The sequence below is a fragment of the Mus caroli genome, chromosome 7 (genome assembly GCF_900094665.2).
Source record: "Mus caroli chromosome 7, CAROLI_EIJ_v1.1, whole genome shotgun sequence".
Lineage (NCBI taxonomy): Eukaryota > Metazoa > Chordata > Mammalia > Rodentia > Muridae > Mus > Mus caroli.
Window position 1 is genome coordinate 127,343,470 of NC_034576.1, and position 23,378 is coordinate 127,366,847.

General features: G+C 46.5%; 1 long non-coding RNA gene across 1 annotated transcript in view; it reads right to left on the minus strand.

The window, feature by feature from the left end:
• Positions 1-2,203: 2,203 nt before the first annotated feature.
• LOC110298638 overlaps positions 2,204-23,378 on the minus strand; it is a 23,577-nt gene continuing 2,402 nt past the window's right edge. The window contains exons 2-4 of the long non-coding RNA XR_002378390.1: positions 21,155-21,223; positions 9,615-9,695; positions 2,204-8,283 (exon numbers count right to left, since the gene is read on the minus strand). This is a non-coding gene — a long non-coding RNA (uncharacterized LOC110298638). The remainder of the gene's footprint in view (positions 8,284-9,614; positions 9,696-21,154; positions 21,224-23,378) is intronic.

Genomic DNA, 23,378 nt, shown 5'->3' on the forward strand with positions numbered 1-23,378 from the left:
AGGTTTGCCCCCCTAGGAACTTGGTGGCCCCCTGTGTTCCTGAAATTTGTGCCCTGATAGCAGGATTAGATTTTTGAAACATTCCTGCGCTGACTCATGAGGAAATACCCTCAGAAGAAGTGCATTTACAAAAGTGGTCCCTTCACCAAGTAGTAGTTCACTGGGGCCAACACATAGCTGACTGCCCAGGATGTAGAGATAGACCCACACAGGAAAAACAGCACACCTCCTTTTATGTTTGCCAGATATGGCAGATCTAGATCAGAGATACATAGGTGTGGAGGACTAGAACATTTTTTTTTTGTAAACAATGGGGATGTGAGACTTCCAGAGATGCCCATTGGAATCCCACATCCTCATAGGATTTGATCACCGTCTCCAGGAGAAATAAGGGCTTAGATTTGCTCAATATCACCTTTACAGATCCAGGGAAGCAGTTTACTGATTGGCCTCAGGGACGCACCTGGGGGCTCAGATTTTACATGCAAGGATGGGACAATGGCTTCACTTTCCACATTCGCCTCAGGGTTGAGAGTCCTCCCACCATTCTTATTGGGCCGGGCAAAGTACAGGAGATTCCTTCCCGACAAGTACCACTACCCCCTCCTCCTATGATTTCTGAGCCCCAACCCCAGGGGACAATCCATCATTCCCAGTGCAGGGACCTCCACTGTTCCCTGTGCAGGAACCTCCACCCAGCCTCCTACTGCTGGTGAAAGACTCTTTAGTCTCATTCAAGGGGGCTTCTAAGGCTCTCGATGTTACAAATCCTAGAGCTGTGACTTCATGTTGGCTCTACTTGGCAGCCGGGCTCCCTTATGAAGGAGCAGCAGTAGATGGATCAATTACTATGACTTCAGATGCAAGCCTCTGCTCCTGGGGGCAATCCAAGAATAGGCTCACCTTAGCCAAAATTTCAGGATCAGGGAAATGTATAGGAGTTGTACCTCCTTCTCATAAACACCTCTGCAACCATACCTGGCCTATCCCTGGTTCTTCTAAAAACCAATATCTTTGTCCTGGCAACCATTATTGGTGGGCTTGCAGCTCCAGATTGACTCCGTGTTGCTACGGCTGTTTTCGATCAGTCGAAAGATTTTTGTGTGTTAACGCAATTAGTCCCTAGGATATACCAGAAAGAAGAGCCTATCTCCCTCACCCTCGCAATGGTCATGGGTTTGGGACTAGCAGCTGGGATCGGTACGGGGACCGCTGCCTTGGTAACTGGACCCCAACAACTGAAACAAGGTCTAGAAGGACTGCAGGCAGCAATGACAGTAGACATTAAGGCTTTAGAAAAGTCAGTTAGTTGGTTAGAAGGGTCTTTGACTTCACTCTCTGAAGTAGTCTTACAGGAGAGGCTTAGATTTATTATTCCTCAAAGGAGGAGGACTATGTGCGGCCCTAAAGGAAGAGTGCTGCTTCTATATTGACCATTCAAGGGCAATTAGAGACTCTATGGCCAAACTTAGAGAAAGGTTAGAAAAACGAAAACGAGAGCGAGAGGCTAATGATGGTTCGAAGGTTGGTTCACAAAATCCCCATGGATGACTACTTTACTATCTGCACTCATGGGGCCCTTATTAATCTTGCTTCTATTACTTACTATAGGCCCCTGCATAATTAACAAGATAATGGCTTTTGTCAGACAGCTAACCTGTCAGCACTGTACAGGTTCTTATGCTATGCCAACAATATCAAAAAGTAGAACAGGCTGATACGGGCTGTACTGAGTCAAATGTTTAATTTTTCTAGTTCTATGATTAGAACTATTTACTAGAAGGAGTGGGGAATGTAAGACCCCAACTCAGTATGTCTCCCAGACCCCTAGAAACAAAGCCAGCATGAAGCTCTTTGTTCTCTTACCAGGCAGCCTGAGAAGCTCATGTGGGTTCACAGACACTGAACCATCAATCAGGGAGCCTGCATGGGTCTACACTAGGTCCTCTACATATATGTTATGGCTGTGTAGCCTGATGTTATGGGACTCCTAACAGGGAAAAGGGGGAAGTGCTTTTTACCTCATAGGACTGTTTCCCTCCTACCAAGTTGCCTTGCCCAGCCCTGGGGATTTGTGCCCAGTCTTACCGTGTCATGTTTTGCTGTGTTTTGGTTGATATCCCTGGGAGGCCTGCTCTTTTCTGAAGGAAAATGGAAGTGAATCTGGGGGAGAGAGGTGATAGGGGCTAGGTGTACAGAAGAAACTAGTCAGGGTATATTGTATGAGAGAATTATAAGGAAAAAAAAGTATTTCACAAGTATAAAGATGAAGTCTGTACAAGCCTAAGTTTCCAAGAAATTTTAGTGAAAGTCATTGAGGCAGCCTACACAACACCACACTCTCCAGTGAGCTGATCCCCTCTTGCATTCCACAGGGCAAAACACAGATTTTGTCTGTCTCCATTGCCTATGCTGCAATTATTAAAGGTGCAGATGTCCTCCTTAAGGGTTGAATGTGAAAATAACAGCCTATCATGTGATCGAATGCTTGGCCTCTATCGGGTAGTGCTGAGAGCCAGTAAAAGCATGGGAGGCAGAACCTGTTAGAATCAAATCAATGGAGAGAATCAAGGCTTCCCAAAAAAACCCATAATGCCTCAAATATCTCTCTCCAAACCACCAGCTCTTCCCCAAACAATCCCTTTCCTGTTCTCTGAAAGCCTGAGGCAAAGCCACCCTCTAAGTTGCTTCTTACCAAGTTTGGTCACAGGCAGGAGGAAAATAACTAATTCTATCCTTGGGGGTCAATGAAACCACATTGGGTTGCTCCCTGCTACTATTGGTTCATTCTTTTGTGACATCACAAAAAAAAGTGACAGACACTGGCTTAAGCTTAGATTTATCTGAAGCTCATGTTTGTGTTGATAGCCATTGGGTTCCAACTTTGTCTTTGAAAACCTTATATTTCCCAGATCTGTGGGACGTTTTTTGTGTGTACTGAGTTTCCTACTTTGTTGCTTTGGGTCTTGGTGCTTTTTGTTTCTGTTTTGTTTTTATTCATGCCCTTATTCCTTTTGCTTTGGGCTTTGTGCAAGTGTGTTTATTTTCCTTCACTGTAATTTTTCAGTTTCATCTAGTCTGTGGTGAAACATGTTACTAGCTATAAAAAATGAGGTACTTTGTGACACTCCCACATATGTCAAATTTTATCATTTCCCCTCCCCCCAACCCCACCCTGTGAATTTTTATCAGATTCCAACATGTGGCTAAAATTCTCTTTACATTAAGGCTCCATCATCCACCCATCCATGCCATAGTACAAATAAGCCAATGTCCATCTACGTGCCAGAAAATGACAGCATCCTGCTCTTGGTGGCTGAGCACAGGGGTTTTCCTTTTAACCTGCCTGGACATGAGTTTGTGTGGACTTTCTAGCATTCCTTGCTGAATTCCCCTTGATCATGAAGCATTAGCTTTTCAATGTGCTGCTGAACTTGGTACTCTCATTATGGGTTTTCACGTGTTTGTTCATCCAGGAAACTGGCTTACACTTTGCCTTGTGTCTAAGGCTTTGGGACAACAGCAATGCTGTCTTCAGTTTAGCAGCATTCCTTCCATTTCTATTTGATGGAGCACTGGGCCTTCTTCTTCAGTGGTGAACAGAGGAGTTCATCAGTGCATCGATGGCCTCTAGCCATCCTTTGTTAGATTATTTCTTATTTCTATTTCAATTGTGTTCTGTATATTGTTGTCATGAAGTGTTTTAAAATATCCTTCTTTCAGGATAGTCATCTCTCTGTAATATAAGTTTACCCAATTGTCCTCTGGATTTTTATTTATTTCAATAACAATTGTCTTTATTAGTACCTTTCATTGTTAGTTGAGCTAAGCAAGAGGTGTCAGTTTTCATCGCTTCTCGGCCTTTTGGCTAAGATCAAGTGTAGAGGTGTCAGTTTTCTTGATCATTTCAAATAAACTGTTTCTTTGGTTCTTTGTCACTTTGGTGCCTACTCAACCCCAGCTCTCATCTTCCTTATGCTTTGTCATCAGCCACTTTGGGGTTTCAGTTGCTCTTGTTTGTCTACAAACTTGAAAAGTATCATTAGGTTGTTTGAGGAATCTGGGATTTTAAGAGGTGGAAATTTGTGGCCATAAACTTCCCTCTTAGATTTGCTCTAATTTTTTAAAAGCATTTTATAGTGGTACCATTTTCCATCTGTAACGGTAGCAAAGATAATGGAAGAGCTTCGAAACAGCCCCTTTGATGAGGACATCCTCAAAATGTATTATGTCTTAATGACCCTGGTCTGCTGCTTATTTTCAAAGGTTAAGCAGCATTCCATGTACCCACCAATACCAGAGTAGCTGTGAAGATCTTGGACAAGGCCTTCAAGTATTAAGAGAGAGCAGTCCTAACCCCTAACACTGTGAAATCTTCCAGCCATTTGACAAGTCAAAAAATGACAGATTTGATCATGGAATTTGTGGCAGGGGGAGACATGGTCAACCTCATAGAGGCATGTGGCTGTATGTAGAGGGGAGAGACAGTGGCACCTGCAGTTCAGAACCTCCATGAAAGAAACATTGCCCATATGGCACGAAAGCAACAGTGTGCTCTTTAGTGTAGACAGAAACAATAGACTCCGTGAAGTCCTGGTGGCCATAAAAGTCACCTCTGGCTAGACATTGTCACTGGCACATTTTCTTACTTAGCACTAGAGATGATGGAGACCATCAGGAACTTACCATAGACATGTAGATCCCATAGTCACACTGGTTTACACTATGGCCACTGGGCCCACACCATACAAGACTTCAACCTCTTCAGATCTGCACCTGCTGGTCACAGCCACAAATATATGAGTCTATGAAACCTACCAAAAATCTCAGAAAATTTTATTTCATACCTATGGATTATAGAGCCTAGGTCCAGGTGACCATCAAACACAAGACACCAATGAGATACCTATGACTGTCTCACTGTGGTGAAGCCTCACCATGAACCTCCAGAAAATCCTAGTCACCAAGACTGTGGACACAATGTTAATTATGTTATTACTTTGTCTACAAGATTCAAGAAATTATAGAATCTGTAGGGAAGAAAAGGCATAATGATATCGTGGCTACTTACAATATAATCTACCATCAATTCAATAATAGGTACCTCTATCAGCAAATATGGAAACTTGCAAAAATCCATTCATACACAATACCTGCTGGGGCTAATCTCCCTCTCCCCATGAGGAGGAGGAGGAGGAGGAGTGAACCTGCCCTTCCTACCACTATCTCATCTAGAAAACTGCAAGAAGTTGTTGAAAAAGAAAGGAACACGGACAGGCTGAACAGGGGACAGTTTGCCTGCTATCACCTGATCCTTTCAGGAGCAGTAACCAGCCCTGGGGTACATCCACAATCAAAAATCAACTGAAGAGGAGGTAGAAGTGAGTATGGGGGTTGATTCTTCACCTGTTTCGCAGTTTATGTTGTTGCTTCCTTACCCCAAAGAAAAGATGCACACACCCTGGGGGAGGGACTACCAAAATATAAATAAAAACTGAGTCCCACAGGAAACCCAGTTGGCCTTGCCAAGATTTACTTCTGTGTTGTATTACCTTTGCTTTTTAAATGTATCCTGCCATTGGCAGACTGCATTCATTTATAGAATGTGAACCTTTAAGCTGTCCCACAGCATCCCCCCTTGTCTGGGAAACTTGAGCCAGAAACAGTCAGCAGTCGTGACCAGAGTCTGTGAAGGAGGGAGGAGGGTTTGGTATGAGATACAAGGATTCAGAAGGGGGTGAGCCATGATACAGTGGAGCTAGGTTGGCGCTGACATTAGTCTGGTCTCTGTCACAATCACTGACTGCACTTTTCATCTTCGTTCAAGTACTGAAGAACAGACTCCCATATCTACTTGTTAAACATTGGATCTGGTCTCTACCTGGTACGGACTGAGAACCACAGGAGGAACACAGTTTAGAACTTTTAAGGCAGTGTGCCCAAATGACTGTCAACCACCACACACCAACAAGAAACATGACACAAGCTCCTATTCTCCCTCCTCTAACAGCAAGGTTTAAGTTAATAGCCCCACCCTCCTTCAGTTCACTGTGACCCAAGCATCAAGTTCTGGAGAGAGATATGGTCCGCATGGCTCCCACCTTAAGAAGGACCAACCCTCTAGGTTCTATGTGTATGACTGAACACTCACACAGAGATGAGTGTCCCACAGAGTTCAGAGTGTTTACCAGCTAGTCCCCTCTTCCATACCACCAGTGTCCCTGATGAGTTGTATAGGAGGAGGAAGAGTGACAACGAGAAAAGGGGGAGCCCCAGGGAAGTGGGACAATGAAAGAGAGAAGAGGGAAGGGGAGAGAAAAGCATCAAGCAAGGTAAAGCCAGAAGGAAGACAGTCTGAGGGGAAATTCTAGTCACCAAGATAAGGAAAAAGGGATGCATGCGCTGGCTAGGGGCAGGGGCCTTGAACTAGCAGGAACAGGGCCAACACTTTCCCTGTAGAGCAGACTTGGAGGGTGCAGGGCCATGAAGAGGAGAGAGCCTGTCCCCAGTGGAAGCCCAGCTTATACCAAAGAGAAAATGTAGGATGCTGCCTTTTAAATCTACTCCTGGGGACAAGATGGAGCCACAAGGTGTGCCCAGTAGGGCAAAGTGAATCCCAGAGCCATCTCATCCTCCTCCCCTTGTCTGACCCAGGCTTCAGCAGCTCTGTCATTTGTGATTGTCTCCACAGCCTCCTTACTCCAGCCCCATATGATGTCATCTCCTCCCCTCTTAAGCTCCCATAGAGGGATACATGGTACTTCCCTTTGACCCAGATGGAAAGATCACAAATATTAGATTTGAAGCCCTGATGATGACCCTGGGGCTGGCAGCCAGTAGGCTCTTTGCAAGACCCTACTCTGGGAGGAGCTTGCAGGTTTCCTGGGTGGCATGTAGTCAAGGGATGCTCCTGGAATGAGCAGAGTTACACCTTTGGCTGACAGCTGGGGGCTAATCTCTGTGGCCACACTGCTGACAGGATATTGACTTCAGTACTGGCTCATGGTAGAAGACAAGGTTCTGATCTGCGCTCTTGACTTGACAATGGTCTGAGTTTAGAGTAGGGAAACATGGGGCAGCTGCAGTCAGCCTCCAAGACAGCCAGGTACCATTGGTATTTCCTTATTGAAGACCAAAAGATGGCTGAGAGACTGACAAGTCTGTGCTTTGGGAAAAGGCCTGGCGTCTGTTGTCCCACAATGTGGTTGAGCACCAAGTCATATTGAAGGAAGTTCCCATGTGGCAAGAAGGCTGAGCTGTTGTGAGCCAATCACTGCATTGTGCATCACGATCTACAATCATGACCATCAAGTGAGTCCCACAAGTCCTGCCATGGTAAACAAGAACAGAGCAGATTTGGGCTGTAGGTGATTACTAAGTCAAGCCTCCAGTCCATAATGAAGCCAGTCTAGGGAAGGCATGTGCTCACTTTCACTGTGTTAGGGAGTCTTGGTGGGGACAAACCAAGTGAATCAGTCAATGTAATGCTGACTGAGTCTTGAAGATGCACAGAGCAGTGCACCAAGAGGCTGTATGACTTTGTGGCATGGCTCCAGCCATACTTCTTGGGACATGTCCCTCATTCCTTTGGCCTTTCAGCCAAGAGGATGATGGGCACACAAACCTAGCCAGCTCATAGACCATTTGCCTGACTTTTCCTCTGTTCCTTACTTCTCCAATGGGCGAAGATTCAGTCACTGGGAACTACCACGTACCCAGACTTTTGGCACACATGCCCTTTGTGGAGCCCACAGATGTAAGCTCACAGAGAGAATACACTGTGCACCTTGTAACAGACTCTTAAGTAGTTGCTCTGGGTCACAAAGAGTTTCGTCAGAGAATCGTATAACTTTGTAAGCCAGTCACAGTGCTCTTTGTAGCCAGAGGTCAATTCCGGAACTCTTAGGGCAATTTTTTCTTTCTTTGGTTTTCTTGAAGTATGTGCTCTCTGGGAAGCATGTGAGGAAAGGCAGGGCACATGGATGGGGAGTTGTTTCTGGGTATGTGTTCCCAGATCCTGCAAGCCAGGACAGCAGCCAGGGCAGGGAGCCTCACTCAGCTCTGCAGACATGTCTTCCAGGACAGGTCCTAAAGGAAAGGGGACCAGGTGTTGTACTTCCAGCCAGAGTAAACTTGTTCTCTGAACAGGTGGCAGCCCTTAGTTCTGGAGAAGAGGAAACTTCATGCCAGCTATTCATTTGTCTCAAATGTTCTTCCTCTTTTCCTTATCCAGATAGTTCATCTATGTATCTTCCTCATTCTGCCTGAAGGACTTCCTTGGCCCTGAAGGAGACCAAGCTGGGTTAGAGTGGCACTATTTTCATGCCTGCCTTATTTAGAAAATACAGTAACTGAATACTATGGGTAAATACAAGGCCAAACTAAGCAGAGATGAGACCTAAAAGAGGAAATATGACTTAAGATTTCATACCTGCAGCATATAAGGAGTATATGGATCTCACTCAGGTTAAAATGTCTTCTTTTAACACAGAAAACATTGGAGTTTTGGCCACAGGACCGGGACATCGTCCTGAATGAGCGAGCCCACTGCTGAGCATGCTAAGTGGCAGATCCACTACATTACTGAGCTGATAGATATCTTCTCCTCTCCTAACCCCTCAAATTTGGGCCATACAAACCCCTGTGCATGTGGTATGTCTACTTAGAGTGAATTCATTATAAGGTGGGCTTCCAAGAGAAGCACCTTTCCTGCCTATAAGAGTCCCTCTAGGGAAAGAACAGGGTAGGACTAACGGGAACCAAAAACCTGCGAGTGAGTACTGTAAAGTCATCTTGTTTTGTAAATATCTTCCTTGCTTACTCTCATTAAACTCTGGATGCTTAATATCCAACTGTATCCTATCTGAATTCTTCTGTTTTAGGAGCACTAGAGCTCTCCCCCATTAAATTATGTACTGTCTCACAGGCTTCAGGCTCTCATTTGGCCCCTGGGTGTTCAAGGCTCTTGGAGACAGGTCAGAATCTCTCATGTGCCATTCCCTACACTTGGAGGTCAGATTGAGAGGTCACCATCTCTAAAGGCTCTGACAACTCTCCATAGTAGGATGAGTCTTCAGGACAGAAATTATACCCTCTACAGTTGATACCCCACTCCCCAACATCCCCATCTCTCTAGTTTTTCCCCAAGGGCCCACAGTTAAGACTCTCCATGAAGTGCTCCATTCCCTATGGCACAGGGACTGAGGGCTAACCCAAAGGGAGGTCTGGGAAGAGCAAGGCAAAGAAGAGCCCATGAGGGTAGTGTAGGCAAAGTTGTGGGAGGAGGGAGCTTTCATTTGGCTGAAGTTTCTCCTAGGCTTGGTTTGGGAAATAGCAACAGAGGGGCATGGTGAGGAAAACATAGCGATGGTGAAGATTAGAAACTGAAACTCGGAGAAGGAAGCTGAACTGAGACTTGTCTAGGGACTCAGTGGTCATCCTGAGATCTCCTATGAAGCCTTGAAGATAGCGGGCAGCAGAAACCAAGTGTATGCAGTGTGAGGATGCTGCAGGCCTGGGGCAAGCCAGAAGCCCTCTGAGACCAGGCGAGGAAACCTAGGTGAGCAGGCACTGACACCACCACCACCATCCCCATCTGAAAGCCCACTGAGTACCTTGATGAGCCGGATCCAGTCAACAAAGTAGAATGCTCAGGTGAAGATACTAGGGTGGACTGAGCACTTTCCAGAATCACCCTAAGGAAAAGACAGGAGGAGTTAACATGGGGTCAGAAGCACCAGGTGAGTCAGGGCCCACTCAGATACACTGGATCAAATCTCCAGGACATGAGACCAAGAATCTGGTGGCACCTGAGCCTGTGGATGGATGTTATTTTAGGAAAGGCAGCGTCAGGTTGGAGAACACCAGCCACAACCAGTGTGACTTTTGAGGCAGCATCTTGTCTCAGACGTTCCCTGTTACAGGTACATCATGAAGTGCTGCCCTCCAGGATGCTGAATACTCTTGAAGCTGTGAGTTAAAACCAGCCCTTCACCCCTTTGCAGTTTCCAGCCAGGCATTTGGTCTCAGCACCTATCTCTCTGGTCTGCATTCAGAACACTATCATTGGGGATACCAAGTATCCACAGCAAGCTGTGACTGAAGGACAGAACACAGATGCTTTCTTGGCAACTGCCCAATTCACCCCAGTCCTCAGCCAATTTCCCAGTCTCCATTCTTGGCATCTATCCTATGTACAGCCTTCTTACGACAAGCTTGGTGTCTACTCAGTGTCATCCTGACCAAGCAATGGCCAAGCATCCCAACACCAGTGCCCACCACCACCGTTAGGGCTGCTTTTGAGAAGGGAAGTATAACTATATCCATGTTACAGATTAGGCAACAGAGGCACAGAGAGGTAGCCTAGTTTTTCAGAGCTAACTCAGATACACCAGGCTATGAACCCAGGAGAGCTATAACACCCAAGACATTAGCTGGCAGAACATCCTTCACTCCCAGGCCCAAGGCACAATCCAAGGATCCCCCATTTCACCTCCAGAGACACAGCCTGGGTGGGAAGCTATGGACAGACACAAATTTCAGCTGAGTGAATAGTTCTGTGCCTCAGTTTCCCCATGGTGAAATGGGAAGACTGGCCTTTCCTTTACATAATACGAAGATTAAAAATAGCATGTCCTGCCACATGCCTGGACCATGGCAGGTGCTGAGCAGTACACAGCTGACACTATTCGAGATGAAGCAGGGAGCAAGTGGTAGGCAAGTGAGGAAGCAGAGGTCTCTTCCCAGCCCCGCCACAACTGTCAACTGCACAGCAAGCTCTCCAACGTGACCAATCCAAAACAAACAGCTGACCCAGTGCCAGGGGCAGTGTGCCGACAGTCACTCGTATTCATTCTCTGCCTACCAAACCCCACTGTGCTGACAGGGAGAAGTGCCTGTAGACTGTTTCAAGCCCATTTGGCAAATGCAATTAATTTGGTCAGCATTAAATTGTCTTTCCATAATTGCATGTGCAGATGCCCAGGCAGAAGAAAGGGACAGAATGAAAAGGCCATTAATGTCACTTGCTGGCCAGCAATTAGCTGTGCTAGCGGGAGATGCTAAAGCCAGCCAGACACCACAATGGAGGCCCAACTGTCCACTTACTTGCCACCCAGGCTGCAGAAAATCCTGGGAGGCAGCAATTCATCTGCAGAGTGCTTCTGTGCCGCTGGCCACTTCTGAGGAGAGATGGCAGGTTCTGGGGCTGTGCCAACTCCTCTAAGCCCTGGATCTTAAAGTTGTGGGTGTCTTTCCAGCCAAGGCTATGAGCCAGGTCTGAGGTATTGCTAGGACCCTCTCTATATGGGGAGAGTCTGGCTGGCCCAGCTGAGTCTCCTGTGCACCTAGAGGAGATCTTGGCAGCTTATGCCCACAGAATTCCTACCTCCCCAATCATTCCCAGCATGATTTATCCAGCTACCTGAGCAAGTCACAGTTAACAAAGCTGGGGGGCTAAACAAACTTCCCTGTAAACTGCCCCTCTGGGGCTTCTCACAAGGTCCTACCCCCTCCCTGAGGATCTATGGGCCCTGCTGAGGGAGGAGGGGTAATTTTTCCAGTGCTGTAACCAATGTTAAGGGGCCTGTACTCCTCAGTAAATAACCCCTCATTCATGTTCCTGTAAGCAACCCTAGTGAAAGTGATTGGCTCACTACACACACGTGCGTGCACACACACACACACACACACATGCACGCACGCACACACGCACAAATAAGTAGAAATGAGTGGGGGCACTGGAGAGATTCCTTAGAAGTTAGGAATCCTCGCCACTCTTCTAGAAGACCTGGTTCAATTCCCAGCACCCACATGGTGGCTCACAACCATCTGTAATGGGATCCAATGCCTTCATCTGGTGTGTCTGAAGACAGCTACAGTGTACTCATATATAGAAAATAAATCATTTTAAAAATACAGTATAAATGTGTGTGTGTGTGTGTGTGTGTGTGTTTATAGTACCCAGGGGCTGGCTGATTATGTAAAATGTCACCACTAAACCCACTATTACGTATAAATAATATATGCTAATAAGAAACTTTAAAAATAGCCTTCCTGCACCCACACAGTGAGTAAGCTCTCTGTATTCATACCGGCCTCTTAATGCGTAAGCAGACCTCTAAGTGAAACAACTCAAGTGCCTTGCGACATATAAGTGGAGGATCCAGTAGGGAAGGGCTGGTCTGAATCACGGCTTTGTTCTGGAGATGGGTCAGGGTGGTGGGCATCTCTCCTTGGGATCTGGGAAGTCTTGGTTAATAGACCCTCCCTAGAGCCATTTTCTATTTCAGCTCCTGCTCTTCACTCAGTCATCCCCCTTAGAGTGCAGAATGAAGGGAGAAGAAGAAGAGGGACTGGAGAGCTGGCTTAAGCACCCTGAGTTTAGATCTCCAGAGCCCATCTAAAAAGCTGCCCATGATGGCATGCACCTATAACCTGGTGCTGGGAAGACAGACCCAGGGGAGCAGGGAGGTCATTGGGGCCATCTGGCCTAGTCAAATCGGGAATCTCAAGGTTCAATGAGACATTGTCTCAAAACATAAGGTGGAGAGTGGCGGAGGAAGATAATGTCGACTTCTGGCCCCTACACTCATGCACGTACACATGTACGCATGTGAACAAGAGTGGACAGAGTGGTGAGCAGAGCCATACATGTCAGAAAACCCACCCTCCTCTATGTGAGCCAAGCCTGGCTTGGGTGGGGCAAGACCTAGATCCATCTCTGGTTCTGCCTCCTAAGACATAGCATCTCAGCCCCTCTCCGCTCTCCCGTACCACCAGTCAGATCATGAGTGAGAGGCAGACAGACTTGGGAACTTGTGGGTTCATTCTTCCTGGATCCAGTCCCAGCTGCTGCTCCTGCTAAGGCCTCCACACACCAAGAGTTTGCCTTGGCAGGCATACCTGCTCCAGCTGTACCCCACTTCTCAGACTTGAGGTTCTAAAAGCTAAGCTCATCAGAAGAAGCACCTGAGGGACTCCTTGGGCCCTGTATGGCATAGAGAGGCCAACAAACCTGGGGCCACTAGGTCAGTGGGACATACACCCTCATCAGGCACAGTGGGACATGATTACACATGCCCAACATGAAGGGAGGGGAAGTGGTGAGGAGAGGAGGAAGGAAAAGAATGGACTGTTCCAGCTCTCATTCCTACCTGAGAACCTCCTGCTTTCACCCACATCACCCCAAGACTGCCTGTGAACTCCCCACCTCTCACCTACTGTGCAGGCTTGACCTTACGCCCACCCCCTTCAACAGCCACACAGCCAGCCCACCCACCTGAGACAGGGCCACTTTGCCTGATGATTTTGAGATACACCAAGCCCAGAGATGATCTTCCAGATGCAGCGTGACCTGCATCCTGTGAGCCTCCTTGTCAGTCCTGGAAATCTGCCGCAAACTCCAAACTCTGCTTGCACCGCATCCCTTGGGCACCACTTGCTGGAGACTCCAGCAAAGGAACCGCTCCCATGACAGTGACACAAAGCCAGCACAGTCCACAGTGGGTTTGCCTGGCCTAGAAGGTGTCTAAATATTTAACTAATCCACACTTAAATAGCAGGAAACCACGCCAGGACCACCTTTAACACACGAAGATGTAAACCCATGTTCCTGCTCAGGCTAGCAGCTGCAGCCTCTTCCAGCTTGCCTCCATTGCCATTTGCCGCTAAACTATCCCATCTGGCATTCACATGTAGGGATTCTGAAGCAATAACAATAATAAACTCCAGATACCCACCTGTTCAAACTGGAAGGGGGGAAATGCAATCCTTTCTCCTTGCAGACTCCATGAGTATAAGTGTAGAAACCCTAATTGAAACTGCACATATACACACAGAGATCCACCTGAGAATGCTCATGTGCGCGCACGCGCGCGCACACACACACACACACACACACGTGCATAAACACTCCCAGAACTAGCGAGTCCAGCAAGATGTCAGGATATGAGATCTACACACAAAGGTCAACTGCATCCTTGTCTATTAATAGTGAACAGATCTAAACTGAACTTTAAATACTATATTCAATTACTTTTTTAAAAATGAAACACTTGGGAATAAATCTAGCAAAATACCCCAGGGCTTCTAAGCTCAGAACTAAGCAACATGAGCGAAATCAAGGACTATCTTAAGAAATGGAGAGGCCTGCCATGTTCATGGGTGAGAAGACATGACCCAGTACATATGTCTATCCTCCCCACATGAATGCACAGGAAAGCAATCCCTATCAAAACCCAGCGACGAAGTATGTTTGCAGAAATGAAAACAAACAAACAAAAACAACAACAACAACAACAAAACCTGCAGGGACAAATCATGCCACATGCTTTTGAAGCTTACCGTAGAGACACAGTATCAAGACAACGTGGCACAGATAGAGGGACAGACACACAGATCAGTAGAACAGATAGATGCGGTAAACCCACAGACACACCCCCACAAGCAAAGCCAAGGATTTTTTTTCAGTATGCAGGAAACTGTGGCCTCCTCTGCAAGCAACAAGTGCTCTACCACTGAGCCACACCCCAGCCCTGGCCACTGACTACTGCAAGGACCCAGAGCCCCCTGAAGAAACAATGGTGCCTTCTGCCAGCGCTTGAGGCCCTGTAGACAAAAGGGAAGATGTTCTGAGAGAGAGGGGTCCTTGCTCTGTCCACAGCTCGATGATGGAGCACCAACAACAGTAATGGGCACTCCGGAAGCAGTCGAGAAAAACAGGCTAAGTGGCTAAGTGTGAAATAGTTATTTTAAACTTTTTAAGACTATCACTTTTTGACACTGCGCACCACCTAAAGCCCTGAATGTCTGACAAAGGTTGCCTTAACACAATCAGATGGGTACTATCCTTCCAGCCTGATAGAAGGAAATTTGAAGTTCAATATTTCCCAGTATTACCCAGCATTTAAAAAGTACTTCTAGCATATAACAATTAATGGGGTGTGGGGAAGGCCATGAATTTGAAAGAGAGCAAAGAGGAGCAGAAGGGAGCCTCTGTAAGGAGGGAAGGGAAGGGTGAGATGATGCACATGCATGCTAATCTCACAAATAAAAGCAAACAATGAATAAAGACAGGAGAGAGGAAGGAGGGAAGAAGGGAGGGAGGGAGGGAGGAAGGAAGGAAGGAAGGAAGGAAGGAAGGAAGGGAAGGGAAGGAAGGAAGGAAGGAAGGGAAGGAAGGAAGGGAAGGAAGGAAGGAAAGGAAGGAAGGAAGGAAGGGAAGGAAGGAAGGAAGGAAGGGAAGGAAGGAAGGAAGGAAGGAAGGAAGGAAGGAAGGAAGGGCAAGCTGTGTGTGGATGTGGTGCCCATAACTCCTGTGCAGAGACTGAGAGCTCACTGGCTAACCAGATCAGTGAGCTCCTAGTCCAGTAAGAGGTCTTGTCTCAAGGGAATTGGGGCAGAGGAAAACATGTCCTCCCCTAGCCTCCAACTGTGTGGGCAATGGCCCACTTATGTGCATGCAAAACACCACACACACACCCACACACACACAGTCTTCTGGATATACACTATCCAACTGAATCCTTCTGCTCAGCCCTTTCCTCTGAGGAAGGAACTGAAGGCCAGCTAGGGCAGCAACACACACCCGTGATCCTCCAAAAAGGAGGACAGGGAGTTGACTGCAATGTCCCCAGGCTCTACCATGGCAGATCATTGCTGCACACATTCCCCCACCCATGCTTCCAACCCCTGCCTAGAAACTGCTTAGTGTATACAGCTTAAATACCAGGGCTCCCAGCGGGGCACGGTTCACCAAGCCAGCTCATTTATTCATTAATTTGCTTTCCATATTTCCAAACAGAGGCGGCTGCAGGCGGGGCAAATCAATATTGCGCTCTGTGATTCATCTTCGTTCCTGCCATCTCCTGCACCAGCCCCTTGTGCGGCTCCTCTGAGGGTCCTGAGCACTGACGAATGGGATTCTCTGCGGCAGCCACAGCACGTTAAGAGATTAAATCATTAATATCTGCATCGGTCATTTTTACGAGCCTCCCTTGCCCCAGACTCTGCCGCCCTGTTTAGAGACCCATGCAGACATGCTGAGGACAGAATCGCCACTTCTGTGGCATGATTGGTTGTGAGAGTCGAAGTATTGATTTTTTTTCTTCTGCATTTCTAAAAGCAGGTATATTGCCCACAGTTGCAGAAACTATTGAGACAGGGTCTGAATTCTGACCAGCTGACCCCACCCACACCCAACGCCACAGGGTTTTTCTACAGAGGAAGAAAAAAAAATGGTCTTGGAGTTACAGCTTCAAGTTAAGGCCTATGGGTTTCAGGCTGAGTTCCACATTGGGCCTCCTGGGCCTCCCAGCCACCCACAGAGGTACCTCCTGAGAGGAAACTCATGTTCTGAGATTTCCCCATAACCACATTAAACTTGCATCTTGGGGACCTGGCCCCCAAACTGCCCTGGTGACCCACTATAGTAAATACAGAGATGTCAGGTGTAAGGCCTGGTTGGTAACGTGCCTGCCACTGCAGACATGGGAACCTGAGTTCTTATCTGCAGCAGCCACATACAAGGCAGGCATGGTAGGTCATATCTGGAGCCCTAATGCTGAGAGTGGGGAGAGAAGGAAGGGAGGCTAGAGACAGGCAGAACCTTGGGGCATCACAGGCCAGCCACCAAGGCACCAGTGAACTCTGGGTTCAGTGAGAAATCACCACCTCAAAATCCAGTGGGGGTGGAGGACGTGATTGAGGAAGCTACCCAAAGTACACCTCTGTCTCACACACACACACACACGAATGTTTACTTGTATCCACATATGTACACACACACACTAAACATGCACAAGCATATAAAATAAACTAAAAGAGGCAAAGGCCCTGTGTGGGAGCACTTGTCAGGGTGCACTGTCACCTCTCTGGCTCAACACAGACCATGATCTAGGACTTCCCTGCTACAAGCAGAGGATACTAGAGCTTTTTAAGATGCTCCCCTCCTTTTGTCCCTGGATACTTTCATTTCTACTTTTAGGATATACATAAATACATACATACATACATACCTGATGTTAGGAATCAAGTCACCTAACTGGAAGCTTTTTTTCTCTTGAACTCTAAAAAAAGCTCTCCTTGGACAGTGAGGAGTCACTTAGGACCCCTAAGAATATTTTATAAAAAGTTACTGAAATGTGTGATATGATCTGCCAAATATGAGACATTTCCATTCCTATAATAGATCATAATGATCATAAAGCATAGGTAATTTTATATAATAAAAATAAACAGACCTCATTCCCCCTCTCCTAAAATTCGGGATTCTCAGGCAGGCAGAGTGAGAACAAAAGCTCCCCCACACCCCACCTTCCATGCCTGCCAATAGAACCAAGAGAAGGACCAGAAGCCAAGTGGAGCTACGAGGGCATACATGGAAAGAAACTCAACAGCAGAGTTTGATGCTCTATAAGGGGCTCCTAATATCACCCCATCCCTCACTCCCCCTCTATGACTGACCCCACTTTCCTCTCCCACACACTATTCCAGCCACAGGGATCTCTCACACAACCAGAGTCCTTCTATGATCACTTCAGAGTCCTCATATGATCTGTTCCTTCTGCCTGGATTCTGAAAGGCCAGCCCTATGGAACAGAGACTAACTGGACCATCCTGGACCAGTTAAGCCCCAGACAGTCTGCCCATTAACCTCAATAAGTTCAGGCAAGATCATCAAAACCTGCCCCGTGTCAACAGAATACCCCAAGCAAGTAATAAATAGACTCAAAAGAAATCATCCTAGTGGGTTTAAGTCACTTCATCATGGAGGATTTTTTTCTTACTCAGAAATAGCTATCTGATACAATAAGCAGCTCTGCTCATTACAGTGGAACTCCAATACAAGCATTTCTCATCAGAAGAACAAGAGAGTTGGGCGTGGTGGTGCACGCCTTTAATCCCAGCACTCGGGAGGCAGAGGCAGGCGGATTTCTGAGTTCGAGGCCAGCCTGGTCTACAGAGTGAGTTCCAGGACAGCCAGGGCTATACAGAGAAACCCTGTCTCAAAAAAAAAAAAAAAAAAAAGAACAAGAGAGCTGGAAATTTTAGTCTGCTTTTGCCTGGCATCTCAGAAGTGCTCAACTTTTGAGGCTTAGCCTTTTTCTGAACCAGTCCTTCCCTTGGCTTGTGGGAACTTCTATGTCTTAGTTTCTCTTCCTGATGCTGTGACAAAAGACCCTGACAAAAACAACTGAAGCTAGGATGGGTTTCTTCTGGTTCACAGTCTGAGGCCTATTGTGGCAGAGGAGTTCTGGTAACAGGAACTTAGTGCAGCCAGTCACATAGCTTTTATGATCAAGAATCAGGGAATGATACAAGCTTGTTCTCGGTTTGCTTTCTCCATTTTATACAGTCAAGGGACCCCAGCCCAGGGGATGTTGCCCCCCACAGTGGACAGACAGGTCTTCCTGCTACATGCACTTCAGTAGTGACAAGCGTGACAGGCCCCAAAAACCTGGTTTTTGCAAGGTTAAAATTCAATGTTAACAACTGGGATCCAAAACAGCTCCACCTAAAATCCACTTAATCTTAGAAGCTTGGGACAAGGGCTTCGTGCCCTTGCCATAGTTCCTACTCTAGTCTATTGAGTAGTCCATCTTCCCCCTAGGCCATTGTAAATACTTGTGTATGGGCATAACTCAGCTATCTATAGTTCTAAGTATCTACTCTGGTACCTCTTTAGGTCACAAGCTTCCTTCTTCCTAGATAATGGTAAATTTCTGTGTAGGGAAGTGACTTAGCTATCCATGCCCAGGGTCCTCCCGACAGGTCCCGAGGTGAAAAGTTCACAGAAACTTAGTCTCCTGGAATTGTGGCATCCTGTATAAAGAATGGTCCAATGTCCTTGCTTTAGTTGGTAAACGGATCTGTGTGCTTTCCCTTAATATTGCTTTATTACAAGTGCTCCTAAGGATTGATATTTTGGCATATAGCTAAGTTAGATACTAGGCAGTCCTTGATCCGACCCTGGGCATGGACAGCTAAGTCACTGCCCTACACAGAAATTTATCATTATCTAGGAAGAAGGAAGCTTGTGACCTAAAGAGGAACCAGAGTAGATACTTAGAACTATAGATAGCTGAGTTATACCCATACACAAGTATTTACAATGGCCTAGGGGGAAGATGGACTATTCAATAGACTAGAATAGATACTATGGCAAGGGCACGAAGCCCTTGTCCCTGGCTTCTAAGATTAAGTGGACCTTAGGTGGAGCTGTTTTGGATCCCAGTTGTTAACATTGAATTTTACCCCAGTTGGTTCCTGCCAGTTCTTCCGCGTTTCCATTCCTCTGTTTTGTGTAAGAATCCAGTAACCTCTTTGTACCTTGCCAGTGTGTCACCCAACTTCCCTATTTTCTTCTGTATAAAGAGTTTGATGCTTGATTTGACAAATTACATTCAGATCCACACTTCCTGTGTCGGGTCTGTCTGTCAATTCCCACCAACTCCTTGCCCAACTGTGACCAGAGACCCGTTCCACACAGACAAGGGACCAAGAGAGTCTGCGGCACCTTCCCACCTTAACCTAATCAAGATAACCTCCACAGGCATGTCCAAAGGCCCATCTACTAGGTGACTATACATCAAGTTGACAGTTTAGACTAGCCTCCAAAGCCCATAATGATCGTAATGTTCATACCGTTCTCCCACCTCCATTTATGCTTCCATATTCTTATGTTCCATTAGAAGAATCACCCTCCAATGATTGTTTCTTGTTAGTCAGCTTTCCTGATCCTATGCTAAAATACCTGAGAAAATCAACCTACAGGGAGAAAAGGTTCATCTTGACTCACGGCTCAGAGGGTTCAACCCCTGGTTTCTGGTACAGTTGGTTTAGAGCCCAAGGAGAAGTTCTCTCATGCCTGGGAGAGCATGTGGTGAGGTAGACCTGTTAGCCTCATGGTAGCTGGAAAGCAGGAACGCTGAGGCCCCAATATCCCCTGAAAGGCATGAGCTAATGAGTTTGCTTCCATTTAGGCTCCATTTCTCAAAGGCCCCACCCCCTCCCAATAGTGCCACAGGTTAAGGACCAAGCCTTACACATGGGCCTCTGGGGACACAAACCATAACATCCCTCCAGAGCTAGTCCCTGTATGTGGTGCTCGTGTCCTGTATTGTAACCTCATATTGCTACCCCACTCATGGGTCCTCACAGCCAGATCCAGGGCACACACTTTCCTTGTGGCAGGCACCAAGAGTGGGTAAGGTGTTCATGCTTGGTTTAAAGAAATCATCGCCCATGACCTGAGACTGGTCAAGAAACCTAGAATGACCAATTAGACCTTCCAAAAATAGAGTTTGACCTCAAAGGACAACTTAAAAGGGACAATTCACTGTGACTTCCTTTCCCTCTCCCTCCCTCCTTCTCCTTTCCCCTCTGTCTTTGCTTCCCTCTCCCTCACCTTCCCCCCACTCTTTCTCCTCCTCCAAGCAAATCTTTACCAAGTACTTAACCTCTCTCATTCCCACCTTCTGTTTTTGGCTCCATCTCCTCCACCCTATTCCAAACCTATTGCATCCCTTCTCTAGATGAACACAAGAACAAACCAAATGGTCTCACTGCTGTAACATGAACCTCCTCCTTTAACCATAGTCCCTCCTTTATCCAGCAACCCAAAGTACAAGCTTCCCAAATCGTGCTCCTGATAGAACTCTGACTTCCCATTGCTTTTATGGAAAAAGCTCTGACAGTGGCAGGTAATTTTGTTCTCTCTCACTCTCTCCACTGACCCACACCTGTGCTCTTGCCTTGGTTCCTGGGGGTATGGGGTCCATGCTCCCCCACCACAGGGCTTTGCTTTTTCACTTCTTCCTAGGATGCTCTTATTGCCACCCTTTGCCTGCCTGTCTCCTTTCAGTCCATAGATCTTAGCTACAGCATCACTTCTTAGGCCTCCTGACTAGATTGATGCCCTTGGAATGTGCATGAGACCTTGTGTCACTTTGATTTCTGAACCCATCACTAGCACAATAGTGAGAATTATTCTTGGCGTGGGTACAGAACTACGACATGGTGTGTGTGTGCTTCTTTCTTCATGCTAGTATGCAGAGTGTTGCTCCTCAGGGTCTGATCCTTCTCAAGAGCCACAGCTAGGAGAGGATTAGTAAGATTGGAACCCAGGTCATCTAGACTCCAGAACTGAACTCACTTCATTTCATCAGTGATCATCAAATTTGTTTCCACGGGGTTCTGGAGCTCATCTTAGCAAGCAGGGAACCTGAGGGGGAAGAAGTCAGGACTTGAGATGTTATGTTCATCTCTCTGCCCACATGGTTTACTACCAAGAAGAATGGGCCCATGCATCCTCTCCCTACCCACAGCCTCTCCCTAAACAAGACATCACAGCCCATCTTAAACTTGAACTCCTGGTCTGTGCTATCTCCCATGGTTCCCACTCAGGTCTCCTGCATACTCTGTGATCTGTCCAATTCTGTCACCTAACTTCTCCCAAGCCTCCAGCCATGCTCAGTCATTGGAGAATGTCTCTTCAGGGGGCTGGAGAGATGGCTCAGCAGTTAAGAGCAGTAGCTGCTCTTCTAGAGAACCCAGGTTCTAATCCCAGCACCCATATGGTAGCTCACAACCACCTACTAACTCCAGTTCCAGGAGATCTAATAATCTCTCCTGGCTTCCTTGGACACCAGGCACATACATAGTACACATTCATACTTGCAGGCAAAACATTCATACACATAAAACGAAAATAACTCCTTTTAAAAACACCTCTCCAGAGGCATGGGAGGTAGCTTAGTCAAGTGAGTAATGTGGACCTGAGTTCAGGTGCCCAGCACTCATAAGAAAGCCAGAGATGGCAAAATACTCTTCCAGAGATGGGAGGATGGAGACAGGATACCCATGATTTAGAGATCAGCCAATCTCTCCAATGAGGGAACTCCAGGTTCGGTGAGAGGGCTGCCTCAAAAAATAAGGTGGAGAGTGATTGAGGAAGACATCTACCATCCATTCCTGACTTCCATAGGAATGTCCACACCTAGAGACAGACAGACAGACATACACACACACACACACACGCCTCACACATTCACTACATACACAAAAGAGGAAGAAAATGTCCCCTCAAGCTAATCTGACTTGGATCCTTTGCTGGCCAATAGCCAATGGTTGGGTACACATCTTTGGTTCACCCACATATCTGATGACTTCAATTCTTATTAATAACTTTGGTAGTTTCTTTTTTCCCTCAGTGTTAGTTAGTTTTGCATAGCCATGGCCAAAATGTCTAAAGAGAAAATAACTAAGGATTTAGCCAGGCTTACAGCTGCGATGCCAGTGCTTAAGAAACTGAGGTAGGAAGAACTCTAAGCTAGCCCGAGTTATGGTATGAGACTATTACAAAGAACCAAAAGGATTTTAAAGGAGAGAGGGAGGAAGAGGTCCTTCAGACTGGTTTCAAGACTTAGATGTGCGACTGCACATCTGTGGTTTCACAGATTCTGAAACTGCAGTGAAAAGAACATCCTAGTTGTGGGTGTGTGTAAAATGCTGTCCACCTCATGGACAACAGAATACAGAGGATGAAAAAGGGGTTGGAGACCAAGTCTGATCATCTTCTGCATGAACCGGAAAAGAATTGAAGACCCAGAAATGAGCCCACACACCTATGGTCACTTGATCTGTGACAAAGGAGCTAAAACCATCCTGTGGAAAAAGACAGCATTTTCAACAAATGGTGCTGGTTCAACTGGCAGTTAGCATGTAGAAGAATGCAAATCAATCCATTCTTATCTCCTTGTACAAAGCTCAAGTCCAATTGGATCAAGGAACTCCACATAAAACCAAAGACACTGAAATTAATAGAAAAGAAAATAGGGAAGAGCCTCAAGGACATGGGCACAAGGGAAAATTTCCTGAACAGAGCACCAATGGCTTATGCTCTAAGATCAAGAATTGACAAATGGGACCTCATAAAATTGCAAAGCTTCTGTAAGGCGAAGGACACTGTCAGTAGGACAAAAGGGCAACCAACAGATTGGGGAAAGATCTTTACCAACCCTACATCTGATAGAGGGCTGATATCCAATATATTCAAAGAACTCAAGAAGTTAGACTCCAGAGAACCAAATAACCCTATTAAAAATGGGGTACAGAGTTAAAGAATTCTGAGGAATACCAAATGGCTGAAAAGCACCTAAAGAAATGTTCAACAAAACAACCCTGAGATTCCATCGCACACCAGTTAGAAAGGCTAAGATCAAAAACTCAGGTGACAGCAGATGCTGGTGAGGATGTGGAGAAAGAGGAACACTCCTCCAGTGCTGGTGGGATTGCAAGCTGGTACAACCACTCTGGAAATCAGTCTGGCAGTTCCTCAGAAAATTGGACATAGTACTACCAGAGGACCCAGCAATACC